This window comes from Syngnathus scovelli, chromosome 1 (assembly GCF_024217435.2).
Source record: "Syngnathus scovelli strain Florida chromosome 1, RoL_Ssco_1.2, whole genome shotgun sequence".
In the NCBI taxonomy this organism is placed as follows: Eukaryota; Metazoa; Chordata; class Actinopteri; order Syngnathiformes; family Syngnathidae; genus Syngnathus; species Syngnathus scovelli.
In genome coordinates, this window is record NC_090847.1 from 122551 (window position 1) to 142500 (window position 19950).

The 19950-nt window shown below is 56.6% G+C and overlaps 5 non-coding genes and 4 pseudogenes across 5 annotated transcripts; all 9 read right to left on the reverse strand.

The window, feature by feature from the left end:
* Window positions 1-1812: 1812 nt before the first annotated feature.
* On the reverse strand, window positions 1813-1931 carry LOC125994313 (5S ribosomal RNA). The gene has a single exon (XR_007490587.1). It is a non-coding gene; the product is annotated as a 5S ribosomal RNA (ribosomal RNA).
* Window positions 1932-2775: 844 nt separating this feature from the next.
* On the reverse strand, window positions 2776-2894 carry LOC125993896 (5S ribosomal RNA; annotated as a pseudogene).
* An 874-nt stretch (window positions 2895-3768) lies between these two features.
* Window positions 3769-3887, reverse strand: LOC125994015 (5S ribosomal RNA). Its single transcript, XR_007490471.1, has one exon. It is a non-coding gene; the product is annotated as a 5S ribosomal RNA (ribosomal RNA).
* Window positions 3888-4732: 845 nt separating this feature from the next.
* Window positions 4733-4851, reverse strand: LOC125993837 (5S ribosomal RNA; annotated as a pseudogene).
* Window positions 4852-5482: 631 nt separating this feature from the next.
* LOC125994157 (5S ribosomal RNA) lies at window positions 5483-5601 on the reverse strand. The gene has a single exon (XR_007490507.1). It is a non-coding gene; the product is annotated as a 5S ribosomal RNA (ribosomal RNA).
* A 4057-nt stretch (window positions 5602-9658) lies between these two features.
* On the reverse strand, window positions 9659-9777 carry LOC125993901 (5S ribosomal RNA; annotated as a pseudogene).
* An 871-nt stretch (window positions 9778-10648) lies between these two features.
* On the reverse strand, window positions 10649-10767 carry LOC125994210 (5S ribosomal RNA). The gene has a single exon (XR_007490522.1). It is a non-coding gene; the product is annotated as a 5S ribosomal RNA (ribosomal RNA).
* An 838-nt stretch (window positions 10768-11605) lies between these two features.
* Window positions 11606-11724, reverse strand: LOC125993846 (5S ribosomal RNA; annotated as a pseudogene).
* Window positions 11725-12354: 630 nt separating this feature from the next.
* On the reverse strand, window positions 12355-12473 carry LOC125994162 (5S ribosomal RNA). The gene has a single exon (XR_007490510.1). It is a non-coding gene; the product is annotated as a 5S ribosomal RNA (ribosomal RNA).
* Between the last annotated feature and the right edge of the window lie 7477 nt (window positions 12474-19950).

Consider the following 19950-nt stretch of genomic DNA (forward strand, 5'->3'; position numbering starts at 1 on the left):
GGAGGCCGTGCGCACGAGCCAAGTGGCCGAAAATAGCCCCCGCCGAGCGGATCGGCTGTTTATAAGCACCGCGGAGGTGGTCGCGGCGCCTCATTCGACTTCCGGCGAGCTCGCGCACCCGCCCGGCACATCCGGGAGGCCGTGCGCACGAGCCAAGTGGCCGAAAATAGCCCCCGCCGAGCGGATCGGCTGTTTATAAGCACCGCGGAGGTGGTCGCGGCGCCTCATTCGACTTCCAGCGGCCGGCGAGCTCGCGCACCCGCCCGGCACATCCGGGAGGCCGTGCGCACGAGCCAAGTGGCCGAAAATAGCCCCCGCCGAGCGGATCGGCTGTTTATAAGCACCGCGGAGGTGGTCGCGGCGCCTCATTCGACTTACAGCGGTCGGCGAGCTCGCGCACCCGCCCGGCACATCCGGGAGGCCGTGCGCACGAGCCAAGTGGCCGAAAATAGCCCCCGCCGAGCGGATCGGCTGTTTATAAGCACCGCGGAGGTGGTCGCGGCGCCTCATTCGACTTCCAGCGGCCGGCGAGCTCGCGCACCCGCCCGGCACATCCGGGAGGCCGTGCGCACGAGCCAAGTGGCCGAAAATAGCCCCCGCCGAGCGGATCGGCTGTTTATAAGCACCGCGGAGGTGGTCGCGGCGCCTCATTCGACTTCCAGCGGCCGGCGAGCTCGCGCACCCGCCCGGCACATCCGGGAGGCCGTGCGCACGAGCCAAGTGGCCGAAAATAGCCCCCGCCGAGCGGATCGGCTGTTTATAAGCACCGCGGAGGTGGTCGCGGCGCCTCATTCGACTTCCAGCGGCCGGCGAGCTCGCGCACCCGCCCGGCACATCCGGGAGGCCGTGCGCACGAGCCAAGTGGCCGAAAATAGCCCCCGCCGAGCGGATCGGCTGTTTATAAGCACCGCGGAGGTGGTCGCGGCGCCTCATTCGACTTCCAGCGGCCGGCGAGCTCGCGCACCCGCCCGGCACATCCGGGAGGCCGTGCGCACGAGCCAAGTGGCCGAAAATAGCCCCCGCCGAGCGGATCGGCGGTTTATAAGCACCGCGGAGGTGGTCGCGGCGCCTCATTCGACTTCCAGCGGGCCGCGCACTCGCGCACGCCGCCCGGTTCAAATTTTCTAAGTGCAACGCACAATGAGATGCATGAGAAACGGCCTTGGTTACCATCACATTTGAAGCGATGAATACGAAGTTAAATTTTATGACTCGGTGTATAAGTCGAGGTCGATTTTTTTCGGTCGATTTTGGATCGAAAAAGGTCGACCAATACACCGGCAAATACGGTATATATACTTATTATAAATGTAGTATTTATTTATATTGATTTATTGTTTATTTATATATATAAAGGCAGGTCCGCAAAAATATTTCTGACGCGTAGCCGGTCCGTGGCGCAAGAAAGGTTGGGGACCACTAGTCTAAAAGAATCTGGCCGTAACTGGAATAGGGTTCTACGCGAATGCCCAACGGAAAAGTGAAGTGCACAAAACCTGCATTTGGCTGTATCAAAATAAATGTCATGAAAAAGGTAAAAACACTACATGGAAGCGCAATGTGTTGTGCTGGGTTCTTTTACAAGTAAAGACTGCTGCTTTGAGTTCACAGGGAGCCATGCTCTTTATTCACTGTACATAGAGGTTTTGAACTCGTGTTGTAGTTTCAGTGTCGGAGTTCAAACTAGGCTTGCAGTTTCCGAATGCCATTCGTGATGGGTGTTGTAAAAAGGTCTTGGCTTAAACGATTGAAGTGCACATAAGAAAAAAAAAAAAAAAAAAAGAGCTTGAAGTGCACATAAGAAAAAGAAAAAGCTTACAGCACCTGGTATTCCCAGGCAGTCTCCCATTCAAGTACTAACCAGGCCCGACCCTGCTTAGCTTCCGAGATAAGACGAGATCAGGCGTTCTCAGGGTAGTATGGCCGTAAGCCGTGAGGTGACCCAACATTTTGCATTTTATAGACACAATCGCCCCTGAAACTAGCGAGCAAGCCAATGAAGCCTTCAAAACTGCTTCGGCACATGGAGACCAAGCATCCTGCATTAAAAGACAAACCTTAACCACTTCGGGTTTCATTGTCTCCGATTACGCCTGGATGGGACCGGCTCGTTTCTGAGAAACAAGCTCGGTGCTCCCAATAATTCAACGTAATGGTGACTTTTATTTTTATGTGGTTTATATTTGTTTTTATGCCAGTCGTATCATTTTATTTAATCCTATTTATATATATTTATTATAAATGTAGTATTTATTTATATAGATTTATTGTTTATTTATATATATAAAGGCAGGTCCGCAAAAATATTTCTGACGCGTAGCCGGTCCGTGGCGCAAGAAAGTTTGGGGACCACTAGTCTAAAAGAATCTGGCCGTAACTGGAATAGGGTTCTACGCGAATGCCCAACGGAAAAGTGAAGTGCACAAAACCTGCATTTGGCTGTATCAAAATAAATGTCATGAAAAAGGTAAAAACACTACATGGAAGCGCAATGTGTTGTGCTGGGTTCTTTTACAAGTAAAGACTGCTGCTTTGAGTTCACAGGGAGCCATGCTCTTTATTCACTGTACATAGTCTGTCCTCTAGCGGTAAAAACGTGAACTGCAATGCTATGGCTGTCGCCACACAATGTAGGTTTTAAACTCGTGTTGTAGTTTCAGTGTCGGAGTTCAAACTAGGCTTGCAGTTTCCGAATGCCATTCGTGATGGGTGCTGTAAAAAGTTCTTGGCTTAAACGATTGAAGTGCACATAAGAAAAAAAAAAAAAAAAAAAAAAGCTTACGGTAACTGGTATTCCCAGGCGGTCTCCCATCCAAGTACTAACCAGGCCCGACCCTGCTTAGCCTCCGAGGTCGGACGAGAGCGGGCGCTCTCAGGGTAGTATTGCCGTAAGCCGTGAGACCGCTCAGAATTTTTCATTTTATAGACACAATCGCCCCTGAAACCATGCCAAGCAGCGGCGGGACTTGATGGCTGTGGTAAAAGTTTCCTTTCACAATTGACGTGGGAAAAAAAAAAAAAAAAAGGCTTTCAGCACCTGGTATTCCCGGACGGTCACCCTTCCCTTTTGTTTTTTTTTTTTTGTTTTTTTTACAACCAGGGCCGAAACAGGCTTTCTTCCAAGGCTTTTGGTGTTTTCTGGAAACATGGCTATCATGAAAAGTTATTGACAGCTTTTTATGCGGTAGCACGAATTTGCCGTTGCGACCTGCATTTTGCTGAATCAAAATAAATGCCTTGAAAAGTTTAAAAACACTTCATGGAAGTCACTTCACTGGTTTCTTTTATATCAAACAAATTGTTTTAGGTTATTCACCTGACATGTTTCGGCGGTTTCTTCCGCCTTCATCAGAGTGTCACAGATGTGATGGTGACGCGTCTTTATCAGCTGATGGATCAACATGTCAGGTGAATAACCTAAAACAATTTGTTTGATATAAAAGAAACCAGTGAAGTGATTAAATAAGGAAAAACAGAATGAACTTAGTACAATTACTTCATGGAAGTGTTGTGTTGGGTTCTTTTACAAGTCAAGCCTGCTGCTTTGAGTTCACAGGGAGCCATGCTCACTGTACATAGTCTGCTCTCTAGCGGTAAAAAATTTAACTACAATGCTGTGGATGTCACCACATAATATAGCTTTCAAACTCGTGTTATAGTTTCAATGTCGGAGTTTAAATTAGGCTTGCTGTTTCCGGATGCCATTCGTGATGGGTGTTGTAAAAAATAGCTTCTTAAACGATTGAAGTGCACATAAGAAAAAGAAAAAGCTTACAGCACCTGGTATTCCCAGGCGGTCTCCCATCCAAGTACTAACCAGGCCCGACCCTGCTTAGCTTCCGAGATCGGACGAGATCGGGCGTTCTCAGGGTAGTATGGCCGTAAGCCGTGAGGTGACCCAACATTTTGCATTTTATAGACACAATCGCCCCTGAAACTAGCGAGCGAGCCAATGAAGCCTTCAAAACTGCTTCGGCACATGGAGACCAAGCATCCTGCATTAAAAAACAAACCTTAACCACTTCGGGTTTCATTGTCTCCGATTACGCCTGGATGGGACCGGCTCGTTTCTGAGAAACAAGCTCGGTGCTCCCAATAATTCAACGTAATGGTGACTTTTATTTTTATGTGGTTTATATTTGTTTTTATGCCAGTCGTATCATTTTATTTAATCCTATTTATATATATTTATTATAAATGTAGTATTTATTTATATAGATTTATTGTTTATTTATATATATAAAGGCAGGTCCGCAAAAATATTTCTGACGCGTAGCCGGTCCGTGGCGCAAGAAAGTTTGGGGACCACTAGTCTAAAAGAATCTGGCCGTAACTGGAATAGGGTTCTACGCGAATGCCCAACGGAAAAGTGAAGTGCACAAAACCTGCATTTGGCTGTATCAAAATAAATGTCATGAAAAAGGTAAAAACACTACATGGAAGCGCAATGTGTTGTGCTGGGTTCTTTTACAACTAAAGACTGCTGCTTTGAGTTCACAGGGAGCCATGCTCTTTATTCACTGTACATAGTCTGTCCTCTAGCGGTAAAAACGTGAACTGCAATGCTATGGCTGTCGCCACACAATGTAGGTTTTAAACTCGTGTTGTAGTTTCAGTGTCGGAGTTCAAACTAGGCTTGCAGTTTCCGAATGCCATTCGTGATGGGTGCTGTAAAAAGTTCTTGGCTTAAACGATTGAAGTGCACATAAGAAAAAAAAAAAAAAAAAAAAAAAGCTTACGGTAAATGGTATTCCCAGGCGGTGTCCCATCCAAGTACTTACCAGGCCCGACCCTGCTTAGCCTCCGAGATCGGACGAGATCGGGCGCTCTCAGGGTAGTATGGCCGTAAGCCGTGAGACCGCTCAGAATTTTTCATTTTATAGACACAATCGCCCCTGAAACCATGCCAAGCAGCGGCGGGACTTGATGGCTGTGGTAAAAGTTTCCTTTCACAATTGACGTGGGAAAAAAAAAAAAAAAAGGCTTTCAGCACCTGGTATTCCCGGACGGTCACCCTTCCCTTTTGTTTTTTTTTTGTTTTTTTTTACAACCAGGGCCGAAACAGGCTTTCTTCCAAGGCTTTTGGTGTTTTCTGGAAACATGGCTATCATGAAAAGTTATTGACAGCTTTTTATGCGGTAGCACGAATTTGCCGTTGCGACCTGCATTTTGCTGAATCAAAATAAATGCCTTGAAAAGTTTAAAAACACTTCATGGAAGTGTTGTGTTGGGTTCTTTTACAAGTCAAGCCTGCTGCTTTGAGTTCACAGGGAGCCATGCTCACTGTACATAGTCTGCTCTCTAGCGGTAAAAAATTTAACTACAATGCTGTGGATGTCACCACATAATATAGCTTTCAAACTCGTGTTATAGTTTCAATGTCGGAGTTTAAATTAGGCTTGCTGTTTCCGGATGCCATTCGTGATGGGTGTTGTAAAAAATAGCTTCTTAAACGATTGAAGTGCACATAAGAAAAAGAAAAAGCTTACAGCACCTGGTATTCCCAGGCGGTCTCCCATCCAAGTACTAACCAGGCCCGACCCTGCTTAGCTTCCGAGATCGGACGAGATCGGGCGTTCTCAGGGTAGTATGGCCGTAAACCGTGAGGTGACCCAACATTTTGCATTTTATAGACACAATCGCCCCTGAAACGCGAGCGAGCCAATGAAGCCTTCAAAACTGCTTCGGCACATGGAGACCAAGCATCCTGCATTAAAAGACAAACCTTAACCACTTCGGGTTTCATTGTCTCCGATTACGCCTGGATGGGACCGGCTCGTTTCAGAGAAACAAGCTCGGTGCTCCCAATAATTCAACGTAATGGTGACTTTTATTTTTATGTGGTTTATATTTGTTTTTATGCCAGTCGTATCATTTTATTTAATCGTATTTACCGTATTTGCCGGTGTACAGGTCGACTCGGTGTATAAGTCGACCCCCTAAAATTCGACGGAAATTTACGATTTTATGATATATCCTTTGTATAAGTCGAGCTCAATTGTTGCATTATATTAAACTTCAAAATTCAATATGCGAAATTTATTGACGAAATGTGTTCAAATTCTGGGAGGCCGTGCGCATGCTGCTGTTTATAAGCACCGCGGAGGAGATCGCGGCCGGCGAGCTCGCGCACGCCGCCCGGCACCAACGGGAGGCCGGAAATAGCTCCAAGCCGAGCGGATCGGCACTTTATAAGCACCGCGGAGGAGATCGCGGCGCCTCATTCGACTTCCAGCGGCCGGCGAGCTCGCGCACCCGCCCGGCACATCCGGGAGGCCGTGCGCACGAGCCAAGTGGCCGAAAATAGCCCCCGCCGAGCGGATCGGCTGTTTATAAGCACCGCGGAGGTGGTCGCGGCGCCTCATTCGACTTCCAGCGGCCGGCGAGCTCGCGCACCCGCCCGGCACATCCGGGAGGCCGTGCGCACGAGCCAAGTGGCCGAAAATAGCCCCCGCCGAGCGGATCGGCTGTTTATAAGCACCGCGGAGGTGGTCGCGGCGCCTCATTCGACTTCCAGCGGCCGGCGAGCTCGCGCACCCGCCCGGCACATCCGGGAGGCCGTGCGCACGAGCCAAGTGGCCGAAAATAGCCCCCGCCGAGCGGATCGGCTGTTTATAAGCACCGCGGAGGTGGTCGCGGCGCCTCATTCGACTTCCAGCGGCCGGCGAGCTCGCGCACCCGCCCGGCACATCCGGGAGGCCGTGCGCACGAGCCAAGTGGCCGAAAATAGCCCCCGCCGAGCGGATCGGCTGTTTATAAGCACCGCGGAGGTGGTCGCGACGCCTCATTCGACTTCCAGCGGCCGGCGAGCTCGCGCACCCGCCCGGCACATCCGGGAGGCCGTGCGCACGAGCCAAGTGGCCGAAAATAGCCCCCGCCGAGCGGATCGGCTGTTTATAAGCACCGCGGAGGTGGTCGCGGCGCCTCATTCGACTTCCAGCGGCCGGCGAGCTCGCGCACCCGCCCGGCACATCCGGGAGGCCGTGCGCACGAGCCAAGTGGCCGAAAATAGCCCCCGCCGAGCGGATCGGCTGTTTATAAGCACCGCGGAGGTGGTCGCGGCGCCTCATTCGACTTCCAGCGGCCGGCGAGCTCGCGCACCCGCCCGGCACATCCGGGAGGCCGTGCGCACGAGCCAAGTGGCCGAAAATAGCCCCCGCCGAGCGGATCGGCTGTTTATAAGCAGCGCGGAGGTGGTCGCGGCGCCTCATTCGACTTCCAGCGGCCAGCGAGCTCGCGCACCCGCCCGGCACATCCGGGAGGCCGTGCGCACGAGCCAAGTGGCCGAAAATAGCCCCCGCCGAGCGGATCGGCTGTTTATAAGCACCGCGGAGGTGGTCGCGGCGCCTCATTCGACTTCCAGCGGCCGGCGAGCTCGCGCACCCGCCCGGCACATCCGGGAGGCCGTGCGCACGAGCCAAGTGGCCGAAAATAGCCCCCGCCGAGCGGATCGGCTGTTTATAAGCACCGCGGAGGTGGTCGCGGCGCCTCATTCGACTTCCGGCGAGCTCGCGCACCCGCCCGGCACATCCGGGAGGCCGTGCGCACGAGCCAAGTGGCCGAAAATAGCCCCCGCCGAGCGGATCGGCTGTTTATAAGCACCGCGGAGGTGGTCGCGGCGCCTCATTCGACTTCCAGCGGCCGGCGAGCTCGCGCACCCGCCCGGCACATCCGGGAGGCCGTGCGCACGAGCCAAGTGGCCGAAAATAGCCCCCGCCGAGCGGATCGGCTGTTTATAAGCACCGCGGAGGTGGTCGCGGCGCCTCATTCGACTTACAGCGGTCGGCGAGCTCGCGCACCCGCCCGGCACATCCGGGAGGCCGTGCGCACGAGCCAAGTGGCCGAAAATAGCCCCCGCCGAGCGGATCGGCTGTTTATAAGCACCGCGGAGGTGGTCGCGGCGCCTCATTCGACTTCCAGCGGCCGGCGAGCTCGCGCACCCGCCCGGCAATTCCGGGAGGCCGTGCGCACGAGCCAAGTGGCCGAAAATAGCCCCCGCCGAGCAGATCGGCTGTTTATAAGCACCGCGGAGGTGGTCGCGGCGCCTCATTCGACTTCCAGCGGCCGGCGAGCTCGCGCACCCGCCCGGCACATCCGGGAGGCCGTGCGCACGAGCCAAGTGGCCGAAAATAGCCCCCGCCGAGCGGATCGGCTGTTTATAAGCACCGCGGAGGTGGTCGCGGCGCCTCATTCGACTTCCAGCGGCCGGCGAGCTCGCGCACCCGCCCGGCACATCCGGGAGGCCGTGCGCACGAGCCAAGTGGCCGAAAATAGCCCCCGCCGAGCGGATCGGCGGTTTATAAGCACCGCGGAGGTGGTCGCGGCGCCTCATTCGACTTCCAGCGGCCGGCGAGATCGCGCACCCGCCCGGCACATCCGGGAGGCCGTGCGCACGAGCCAAGTGGCCGAAAATAGCCCCCGCCGAGCGGATCGGCTGTTTATAAGCACCGCGGAGGTGGTCGCGGCGCCTCATTCGACTTCCAGCGGCCGGCGAGCTCGCGCACCCGCCCGGCACATCCGGGAGGCCGTGCGCACGAGCCAAGTGGCCGAAAATAGCCCCCGCCGAGCGGATCGGCTGTTTATAAGCACCGCGGAGGTGGTCGCGGCGCCTCATTCGACTTCCGGCGAGCTCGCGCACCCGCCCGGCACATCCGGGAGGCCGTGCGCACGAGCCAAGTGGCCGAAAATAGCCCCCGCCGAGCGGATCGGCGGTTTATAAGCACCGCGGAGGTGGTCGCGGCGCCTCATTCGACTTCCAGCGGCCGGCGAGATCGCGCACCCGCCCGGCACATCCGGGAGGCCGTGCGCACGAGCCAAGTGGCCGAAAATAGCCCCCGCCGAGCGGATCGGCTGTTTATAAGCACCGCGGAGGTGGTCGCGGCGCCTCATTCGACTTCCAGCGGGCCGCGCACTCGCGCACGCCGCCCGGTTCAAATTTTCTAAGTGCAACGCACAATGAGATGCATGAGAAACGGCCTTGGTTACCATCACATTTGAAGCGATGAATACGAAGTTAAATTTTATGACTCGGTGTATAAGTCGAGGTCGATTTTTTTCGGTCGATTTTGGATCGAAAAAGGTCGACCAATACACCGGCAAATACGGTATATATACTTATTATAAATGTAGTATTTATTTATATTGATTTATTGTTTATTTATATATATAAAGGCAGGTCCGCAAAAATATTTCTGACGCGTAGCCGGTCCGTGGCGCAAGAAAGGTTGGGGACCACTAGTCTAAAAGAATCTGGCCGTAACTGGAATAGGGTTCTACGCGAATGCCCAACGGAAAAGTGAAGTGCACAAAACCTGCATTTGGCTGTATCAAAATAAATGTCATGAAAAAGGTAAAAACACTACATGGAAGCGCAATGTGTTGTGCTGGGTTCTTTTACAAGTAAAGACTGCTGCTTTGAGTTCACAGGGAGCCATGCTCTTTATTCACTGTACATAGTCTGTCCTCTAGCGGTAAAAACGTGAACTGCAATGCTATGGCTGTCGCCACACAATGTAGGTTTTAAACTCGTGTTGTAGTTTCAGTGTCGGAGTTCAAACTAGGCTTGCAGTTTCCGAATGCCATTCGTGATGGGTGCTGTAAAAAGTTCTTGGCTTAAACGATTGAAGTGCACATAAGAAAAAAAAAAAAAAAAAAAAAAAGCTTACGGTAACTGGTATTCCCAGGCGGTCTCCCATCCAAGTACTAACCAGGCCCGACCCTGCTTAGCCTCCGAGGTCGGACGAGAGCGGGCGCTCTCAGGGTAGTATTGCCGTAAGCCGTGAGACCGCTCAGAATTTTTCATTTTATAGACACAATCGCCCCTGAAACCATGCCAAGCAGCGGCGGGACTTGATGGCTGTGGTAAAAGTTTCCTTTCACAATTGACGTGAGAAAAAAAAAAAAAGGCTTTCAGCACCTGGTATTCCCGGACGGTCACCCTTCCCTTTTGTTTTTTTTTTTTTTGTTTTTTTTACAACCAGGGCCGAAACAGGCTTTCTTCCAAGGCTTTTGGTGTTTTCTGGAAACATGGCTATCATGAAAAGTTATTGACAGCTTTTTATGCGGTAGCACGAATTTGCCGTTGCGACCTGCATTTTGCTGAATCAAAATAAATGCCTTGAAAAGTTTAAAAACACTTCATGGAAGTCACTTCACTGGTTTCTTTTATATCAAACAAATTGTTTTAGGTTATTCACCTGACATGTTTCGGCGGTTTCTTCCGCCTTCATCAGAGTGTCACAGATGTGATGGTGACGCGTCTTTATCAGCTGATGGATCAACATGTCAGGTGAATAACCTAAAACAATTTGTTTGATATAAAAGAAACCAGTGAAGTGATTAAATAAGGAAAAACAGAATGAACTTAGTACAATTACTTCATGGAAGTGTTGTGTTGGGTTCTTTTACAAGTCAAGCCTGCTGCTTTGAGTTCACAGGGAGCCATGCTCACTGTACATAGTCTGCTCTCTAGCGGTAAAAAATTTAACTACAATGCTGTGGATGTCACCACATAATATAGCTTTCAAACTCGTGTTATAGTTTCAATGTCGGAGTTTAAATTAGGCTTGCTGTTTCCGGATGCCATTCGTGATGGGTGTTGTAAAAAATAGCTTCTTAAACGATTGAAGTGCACATAAGAAAAAGAAAAAGCTTACAGCACCTGGCATTCCCAGGCGGTCTCCCATCCAAGTACTAACCAGGCCCGACCCTGCTTAGCTTCCGAGATCGGACGAGATCGGGCGTTCTCAGGGTAGTATGGCCGTAAGCCGTGAGGTGACCCAACATTTTGCATTTTATAGACACAATCGCCCCTGAAACTAGCGAGCGAGCCAATGAAGCCTTCAAAACTGCTTCGGCACATGGAGACCAAGCATCCTGCATTAAAAAACAAACCTTAACCACTTCGGGTTTCATTGTCTCCGATTACGCCTGGATGGGACCGGCTCGTTTCTGAGAAACAAGCTCGGTGCTCCCAATAATTCAACGTAATGGTGACTTTTATTTTTATGTGGTTTATATTTGTTTTTATGCCAGTCGTATCATTTTATTTAATCCTATTTATATATATTTATTATAAATGTAGTATTTATTTATATAGATTTATTGTTTATTTATATATATAAAGGCAGGTCCGCAAAAATATTTCTGACGCGTAGCCGGTCCGTGGCGCAAGAAAGTTTGGGGACCACTAGTCTAAAAGAATCTGGCCGTAACTGGAATAGGGTTCTACGCGAATGCCCAACGGAAAAGTGAAGTGCACAAAACCTGCATTTGGCTGTATCAAAATAAATGTCATGAAAAAGGTAAAAACACTACATGGAAGCGCAATGTGTTGTGCTGGGTTCTTTTACAACTAAAGACTGCTGCTTTGAGTTCACAGGGAGCCATGCTCTTTATTCACTGTACATAGTCTGTCCTCTAGCGGTAAAAACGTGAACTGCAATGCTATGGCTGTCGCCACACAATGTAGGTTTTAAACTCGTGTTGTAGTTTCAGTGTCGGAGTTCAAACTAGGCTTGCAGTTTCCGAATGCCATTCGTGATGGGTGCTGTAAAAAGTTCTTGGCTTAAACGATTGAAGTGCACATAAGAAAAAAAAAAAAAAAAGCTTACGGTAAATGGTATTCCCAGGCGGTGTCCCATCCAAGTACTTACCAGGCCCGACCCTGCTTAGCCTCCGAGATCGGACGAGATCGGGCGCTCTCAGGGTAGTATGGCCGTAAGCCGTGAGACCGCTCAGAATATTTTTCATTTTATAGACACAATCGCCCCTGAAACCATGCCAAGCAGCGGCGGGACTTGATGGCTGTGGTAAAAGTTTCCTTTCACAATTGACGTGGGAAAAAAAAAAAAAAAAGGCTTTCAGCACCTGGTATTCCCGGACGGTCACCCTTCCCTTTTGTTTTTTTTTTTTTTTTTACAACCAGGGCCGAAACAGGCTTTCTTCCAAGGCTTTTGGTGTTTTCTGGAAACATGGCTATCATGAAAAGTTATTGACAGCTTTTTATGCGGTAGCACGAATTTGCCGTTGCGACCTGCATTTTGCTGAATCAAAATAAATGCCTTGAAAAGTTTAAAAACACTTCATGGAAGTGTTGTGTTGGGTTCTTTTACAAGTCAAGCCTGCTGCTTTGAGTTCACAGGGAGCCATGCTCACTGTACATAGTCTGCTCTCTAGCGGTAAAAAATTTAACTACAATGCTGTGGATGTCACCACATAATATAGCTTTCAAACTCGTGTTATAGTTTCAATGTCGGAGTTTAAATTAGGCTTGCTGTTTCCGGATGCCATTCGTGATGGGTGTTGTAAAAAATAGCTTCTTAAACGATTGAAGTGCACATAAGAAAAAGAAAAAGCTTACAGCACCTGGTATTCCCAGGCGGTCTCCCATCCAAGTACTAACCAGGCCCGACCCTGCTTAGCTTCCGAGATCGGACGAGATCGGGCGTTCTCAGGGTAGTATGGCCGTAAACCGTGAGGTGACCCAACATTTTGCATTTTATAGACACAATCGCCCCTGAAACTAGCGAGCGAGCCAATGAAGCCTTCAAAACTGCTTCGGCACATGGAGACCAAGCATCCTGCATTAAAAGACAAACCTTAACCACTTCGGGTTTCATTGTCTCCGATTACGCCTGGATGGGACCGGCTCGTTTCTGAGAAACAAGCTCGGTGCTCCCAATAATTCAACGTAATGGTGACTTTTATTTTTATGTGGTTTATATTTGTTTTTATGCCAGTCGTATCATTTTATTTAATCGTATTTACCGTATTTGCCGGTGTACAGGTCGACTCGGTGTATAAGTCGACCCCCTAAAATTCGACGGAAATTTACGATTTTATGATATATCCTTTGTATAAGTCGAGCTCAATTGTTGCATTATATTAAACTTCAAAATTCAATATGCGAAATTTATTGACGAAATGTGTTCAAATTCTGGGAGGCCGTGCGCATGCTGCTGTTTATAAGCACCGCGGAGGAGATCGCGGCCGGCGAGCTCGCGCACGCCGCCCGGCACCAACGGGAGGCCGGAAATAGCTCCAAGCCGAGCGGATCGGCACTTTATAAGCACCGCGGAGGAGATCGCGGCGCCTCATTCGACTTCCAGCGGCCGGCGAGCTCGCGCACCCGCCCGGCACATCCGGGAGGCCGTGCGCACGAGCCAAGTGGCCGAAAATAGCCCCCGCCGAGCGGATCGGCTGTTTATAAGCACCGCGGAGGTGGTCGCGGCGCCTCATTCGACTTCCAGCGGCCGGCGAGCTCGCGCACCCGCCCGGCACATCCGGGAGGCCGTGCGCACGAGCCAAGTGGCCGAAAATAGCCCCCGCCGAGCGGATCGGCTGTTTATAAGCACCGCGGAGGTGGTCGCGGCGCCTCATTCGACTTCCAGCGGCCGGCGAGCTCGCGCACCCGCCCGGCACATCCGGGAGGCCGTGCGCACGAGCCAAGTGGCCGAAAATAGCCCCCGCCGAGCGGATCGGCTGTTTATAAGCACCGCGGAGGTGGTCGCGGCGCCTCATTCGACTTCCAGCGGCCGGCGAGCTCGCGCACCCGCCCGGCACATCCGGGAGGCCGTGCGCACGAGCCAAGTGGCCGAAAATAGCCCCCGCCGAGCGGATCGGCTGTTTATAAGCACCGCGGAGGTGGTCGCGACGCCTCATTCGACTTCCAGCGGCCGGCGAGCTCGCGCACCCGCCCGGCACATCCGGGAGGCCGTGCGCACGAGCCAAGTGGCCGAAAATAGCCCCCGCCGAGCGGATCGGCTGTTTATAAGCACCGCGGAGGTGGTCGCGGCGCCTCATTCGACTTCCAGCGGCCGGCGAGCTCGCGCACCCGCCCGGCACATCCGGGAGGCCGTGCGCACGAGCCAAGTGGCCGAAAATAGCCCCCGCCGAGCGGATCGGCTGTTTATAAGCACCGCGGAGGTGGTCGCGGCGCCTCATTCGACTTCCAGCGGCCGGCGAGCTCGCGCACCCGCCCGGCACATCCGGGAGGCCGTGCGCACGAGCCAAGTGGCCGAAAATAGCCCCCGCCGAGCGGATCGGCTGTTTATAAGCACCGCGGAGGTGGTCGCGGCGCCTCATTCGACTTCCAGCGGCCAGCGAGCTCGCGCACCCGCCCGGAACATCCGGGAGGCCGTGCGCACGAGCCAAGTGGCCGAAAATAGCCCCCGCCGAGCGGATCGGCTGTTTATAAGCACCGCGGAGGTGGTCGCGGCGCCTCATTCGACTTCCAGCGGCCGGCGAGCTCGCGCACCCGACCGGCACATCCGGGAGGCCGTGCGCACGAGCCAAGTGGCCGAAAATAGCCCCCGCCGAGCGGATCGGCTGTTTATAAGCACCGCGGAGGTGGTCGCGGCGCCTCATTCGACTTCCGGCGGGCGGCGAGCTCGCGCACCCGCCCGGCACATCCGGGAGGCCGTGCGCACGAGCCAAGTGGCCGAAAATAGCCCCCGCCGAGCGGATCGGCTGTTTATAAGCACCGCGGAGGTGGTCGCGGCGCCTCATTCGACTTCCAGCGGCCGGCGAGCTCGCGCACCCGCCCGGCACATCCGGGAGGCCGTGCGCACGAGCCAAGTGGCCGAAAATAGCCCCCGCCGAGCGGATCGGCTGTTTATAAGCACCGCGGAGGTGGTCGCGGCGCCTCATTCGACTTCCAGCGGCCGGCGAGCTCGCGCACCCGCCCGGCACATCCGGGAGGCCGTGCGCACGAGCCAAGTGGCCGAAAATAGCCCCCGCCGAGCGGATCGGCTGTTTATAAGCACCGCGGAGGTGGTCGCGGCGCCTCATTCGACTTCAAGCGGCCGGCGAGCTCGCGCACCCGCCCGGCACATCCGGGAGGCCGTGCGCACGAGCCAAGTGGCCGAAAATAGCCCCCGCCGAGCGGATCGGCTGTTTATAAGCACCGCGGAGGTGGTCGCGGCGCCTCATTCGACTTCCAGCGGCCGGCGAGCTCGCGCACCCGCCCGGCACATCCGGGAGGCCGTGCGCACGAGCCAAGTGGCCGAAAATAGCCCCCGCCGAGCGGATCGGCTGTTTATAAGCACCGCGGAGGTGGTCGGGCGCCTCATTCGACTTCCAGCGGCCGGCGAGCTCGCGCACCCGCCCGGCACATCCGGGAGGCCGTGCGCACGAGCCAAGTGGCCGAAAATAGCCCCCGCCGAGCGGATCGGCTGTTTATAAGCACCGCGGAGGTGGTCGCGGCGCCTCATTCGACTTCCAGCGGCCGGCGAGCTCGCGCACCCGCCCGGCACATCCGGGAGGCCGTGCGCACGAGCCAAGTGGCCGAAAATAGCCCCCGCCGAGCGGATCGGCTGTTTATAAGCACCGCGGAGGTGGTCGCGGCGCCTCATTCGACTTCCAGCGGCCGGCGAGCTCGCGCACCCGCCCGGCACATCCGGGAGGCCGTGCGCACGAGCCAAGTGGCCGAAAATAGCCCCCGCCGAGCGGATCGGCTGTTTATAAGCACCGCGGAGGTGGTCGCGGCGCCTCATTCGACTTCCAGCGGCCGGCGAGCTCGCGCACCCGCCCGGCATATCCGGGAGGCCGTGCGCACGAGCCAAGTGGCCGAAAATAGCCCCCGCCGAGCGGATCGGCTGTTTATAAGCACCGAGGAGGTGGTCGCGGCGCCTCATTCGACTTCCAGCGGCCGGCGAGCCCGCGCACCCGCCCGGCACATCCGGGAGGCCGTGCGCACGAGCCAAGTGGCCGAAAATAGCCCCCGCCGAGCGGATCGGCTGTTTATAAGCACCGCGGAGGTGGTCGCGGCGCCTCATTCGACTTCCAGCGGCCGGCGAGCTCGCGCACCCGCCCGGCACATCCGGGAGGCCGTGCGCACAAGCCAAGTGGCCGAAAATAGCCCCCGCCGAGCGGATCGGCTGTTTATAAGCACCGCGGAGGTGGTCGCGGCGCCTCATTCGACTTCCAGCGGCCGGCGAGCTCGCGCACCCGCCCGGCACATCCGGGAGGCCGTGCGCACGAGCCAAGTGGCCGAAAATAGCCCCCGCCGAGCGGATCGGCTGTTTATAAGCACCGCGGAGGTGGTCGCGGCGCCTCATTCGACTTCCAGCGGCCGGCGAGCTCGCGCACCCGCCCGGCACATCCGGGAGGCCGTGCGCACGAGCCAAGTGGCCGAAAATAGCCCCCGCCGAGCGGATCGGCTGTTTATAAGCACCGCGGAGGTGGTCGCGGCGCCTCATTCGACTTCCAGCGGCCGGCGAGCTCGCGCACCCGCCCGGCACATCCGGGAGGCCGTGCGCACAAGCCAAGTGGCCAAAAATAGCCCCCGCCGAGCGGATCGGCTGTTTATAAGCACCGCGGAGGTGGTCGCGGCGCCTCATTCGACTTCCAGCGGCCGGCGAGCTCGCGCACCCGCCCGGCACATCCGGGAGGCCGTGCGCACGAGCCAAGTGGCCGAAAATAGCCCCCGCCGAGCGGATCGGCTGTTTATAAGCACCGCGGAGGTGGTCGCGGCGCCTCATTCGACTTCCAGCGGCCGGCGAGCTCGCGCACCCGCCCGGCACATCCGGGAGGCTGTGCGCACGAGCCAAGTGGCCGAAAATAGCCCCCGCCGAGCGGATCGGCTGTTTATAAGCACCGCGGAGGTGGTCGCGGCGCCTCATTCGACTTCCAGCGGCCGGCGAGATCGCGCACCCGCCCGGCACATCCGGGAGGCCGTGCGCACGAGCCAAGTGGCCGAAAATAGCCCCCGCCGAGCGGATCGGCTGTTTATAAGCACCGCGGAGGTGGTCGCGGCGCCTCATTCGACTTCCAGCGGCCGGCGAGATCGCGCACCCGCCCGGCACATCCGGGAGGCCGTGCGCACGAGCCAAGTGGCCGAAAATAGCCCCCGCCGAGCGGATCGGCTGTTTATAAGCACCGCGGAGGTGGTCGCGGCGCCTCATTCGACTTCCAGCGGCCGGCGAGCTCGCGCACTCGCCCGGCACATCCGGGAGGCCGTGCGCACGAGCCAAGTGGCCGAAAATAGCCCCCGCCGAGCGGATCGGCTGTTTATAAGCACCGCGGAGGTGGTCGCGGCGCCTCATTCGACTTCCGGCGAGCTCGCGCACCCGCCCGGCACATCCGGGAGGCCGTGCGCACGAGCCAAGTGGCCGAAAATAGCCCCCGCCGAGCGGATCGGCTGTTTATAAGCACCGCGGAGGTGGTCGCGGCGCCTCATTCGACTTCCAGCGGCCGGCGAGCTCGCGCACCCGCCCGGCACATCCGGGAGGCCGTGCGCACGAGCCAAGTGGCCGAAAATAGCCCCCGCCGAGCGGATCGGCTGTTTATAAGCACCGCGGAGGTGGTCGCGGCGCCTCATTCGACTTACAGCGGTCGGCGAGCTCGCGCACCCGCCCGGCACATCCGGGAGGCCGTGCGCACGAGCCAAGTGGCCGAAAATAGCCCCCGTCGAGCGGATCGGCTGTTTATAAGCACCGCGGAGGTGGTCGCGGCGCCTCATTCGACTTCCAGCGGCCGGCGAGCTCGCGCACCCGCCCGGCACATCCGGGAGGCCGTGCGCACGAGCCAAGTGGCCGAAAATAGCCCCCGCCGAGCGGATCGGCTGTTTATAAGCACCGCGGAGGTGGTCGCGGCGCCTCATTCGACTTCCAGCGGCCGGCGAGCTCGCGCACCCGCCCGGCACATCCGGGAGGCCGTGCGCACGAGCCAAGTGGCCGAAAATAGCCCCCGCCGAGCGGATCGGCTGTTTATAAGCACCGCGGAGGTGGTCGCGGCGCCTCATTCGACTTACAGCGGTCGGCGAGCTCGCGCACCCGCCCGGCACATCCGGGAGGCCGTGCGCACGAGCCAAGTGGCCGAAAATAGCCCCCGTCGAGCGGATCGGCTGTTTATAAGCACCGCGGAGGTGGTCGCGGCGCCTCATTCGACTTCCAGCGGCCGGCGAGCTCGCGCACCCGCCCGGCACATCCGGGAGGCCGTGCGCACGAGCCAAGTGGCCGAAAATAGCCCCCGCCGAGCGGATCGGCTGTTTATAAGCACCGCGGAGGTGGTCGCGGCGCCTCATTCGACTTCCAGCGGCCGGCGAGCTCGCGCACCCGCCCGGCACATCCGGGAGGCCGTGCGCACGAGCCAAGTGGCCGAAAATAGCCCCCGCCGAGCGGATCGGCTGTTTATAAGCACCGCGGAGGTGGTCGCGGCGCCTCATTCGACTTCCAGCGGCCGGCGAGCTCGCGCACCCGCCCGGCACATCCGGGAGGCCGTGCGCACGAGCCAAGTGGCCGAAAATAGCCCCCGCCGAGCGGATCGGCGGTTTATAAGCACCGCGGAGGTGGTCGCGGCGCCTCATTCGACTTCCAGCGGCCGGCGAGCTCGCGCACCCGCCCGGCACATCCGGGAGGCCGTGCGCACGAGCCAAGTGGCCGAAAATAGCCCCCGCCGAGCGGATCGGCTGTTTATAAGCACCGCGGAGGTGGTCGCGGCGCCTCATTCGACTTCCAGCGGCCGGCGAGATCGCGCACCCGCCCGGCACATCCGGGAGGCCGTGCGCACGAGCCAAGTGGCCGAAAATAGCCCCCGCCGAGCGGATCGGCTGTTTATAAGCACCGCGGAGGTGGTCGCGGCGCCTCATTCGACTTCCAGCGGCCGGCGAGCTCGCGCACCCGCCCGGCACATCCGGGAGGCCGTGCGCACGAGCCAAGTGGCCGAAAATAGCCCCCGCCGAGCGGATCGGCTGTTTATAAGCACCGCGGAGGTGGTCGCGGCGCCTCATTCGACTTCCGGCGAGCTCGCGCACCCGCCCGGCACATCCGGGAGGCCGTGCGCACGAGCCAAGTGGCCGAAAATAGCCCCCGCCGAGCGGATCGGCTGTTTATAAGCACCGCGGAGGTGGTCGCGGCGCCTCATTCGACTTCCAGCGGCCGGCGAGCTCGCGCACCCGCCCGGCACATCCGGGAGGCCATGCGCACGAGCCAAGTGGCCGAAAATAGCCCCCGCCGAGCGGATCGGCTGTTTATAAGCACCGCGGAGGTGGTCGCGGCGCCTCATTCGACTTACAGCGGTCGGCGAGCTCGCGCACCCGCCCGGCACATCCGGGAGGCCGTGCGCACGAGCCAAGTGGCCGAAAATAGCCCCCGCCGAGCGGATCGGCTGTTTATAAGCACCGCGGAGGTGGTCGCGGCGCCTCATTCGACTTCCAGCGGCCGGCGAGCTCGCGCACCCGCCCGGCACATCCGGGAGGCCGTGCGCACGAGCCAAGTGGCCGAAAATAGCCCCCGCCGAGCGGATCGGCTGTTTATAAGCACCGCGGAGGTGGTCGCGGCGCCTCATTCGACTTCCAGCGGCCGGCGAGCTCGCGCACCCGCCCGGCACATCCGGGAGGCCGTGCGCACGAGCCAAGTGGCCGAAAATAGCCCCCGCCGAGCGGATCGGCTGTTTATAAGCACCGCGGAGGTGGTCGCGGCGCCTCATTCGACTTCCAGCGGCCGGCGAGCTCGCGCACCCGCCCGGCACATCCGGGAGGCCGTGCGCACGAGCCAAGTGGCCGAAAATAGCCCCCGCCGAGCGGATCGGCGGTTTATAAGCACCGCGGAGGTGGTCGCGGCGCCTCATTCGACTTCCAGCGGGCCGCGCACTCGCGCACGCCGCCCGGTTCAAATTTTCTAAGTGCAACGCACAATGAGATGCATGAGAAACGGCCTTGGTTACCATCACATTTGAAGCGATGAATACGAAGTTAAATTTTATGACTCGGTGTATAAGTCGAGGTCGATTTTTTTCGGTCGATTTTGGATCGAAAAAGGTCGACCAATACACCGGCAAATACGGTATATATACTTATTATAAATGTAGTATTTATTTATATTGATTTATTGTTTATTTATATATATAAAGGCAGGTCCGCAAAAATATTTCTGACGCGTAGCCGGTCCGTGGCGCAAGAAAGGTTGGGGACCACTAGTCTAAAAGAATCTGGCCGTAACTGGAATAGGG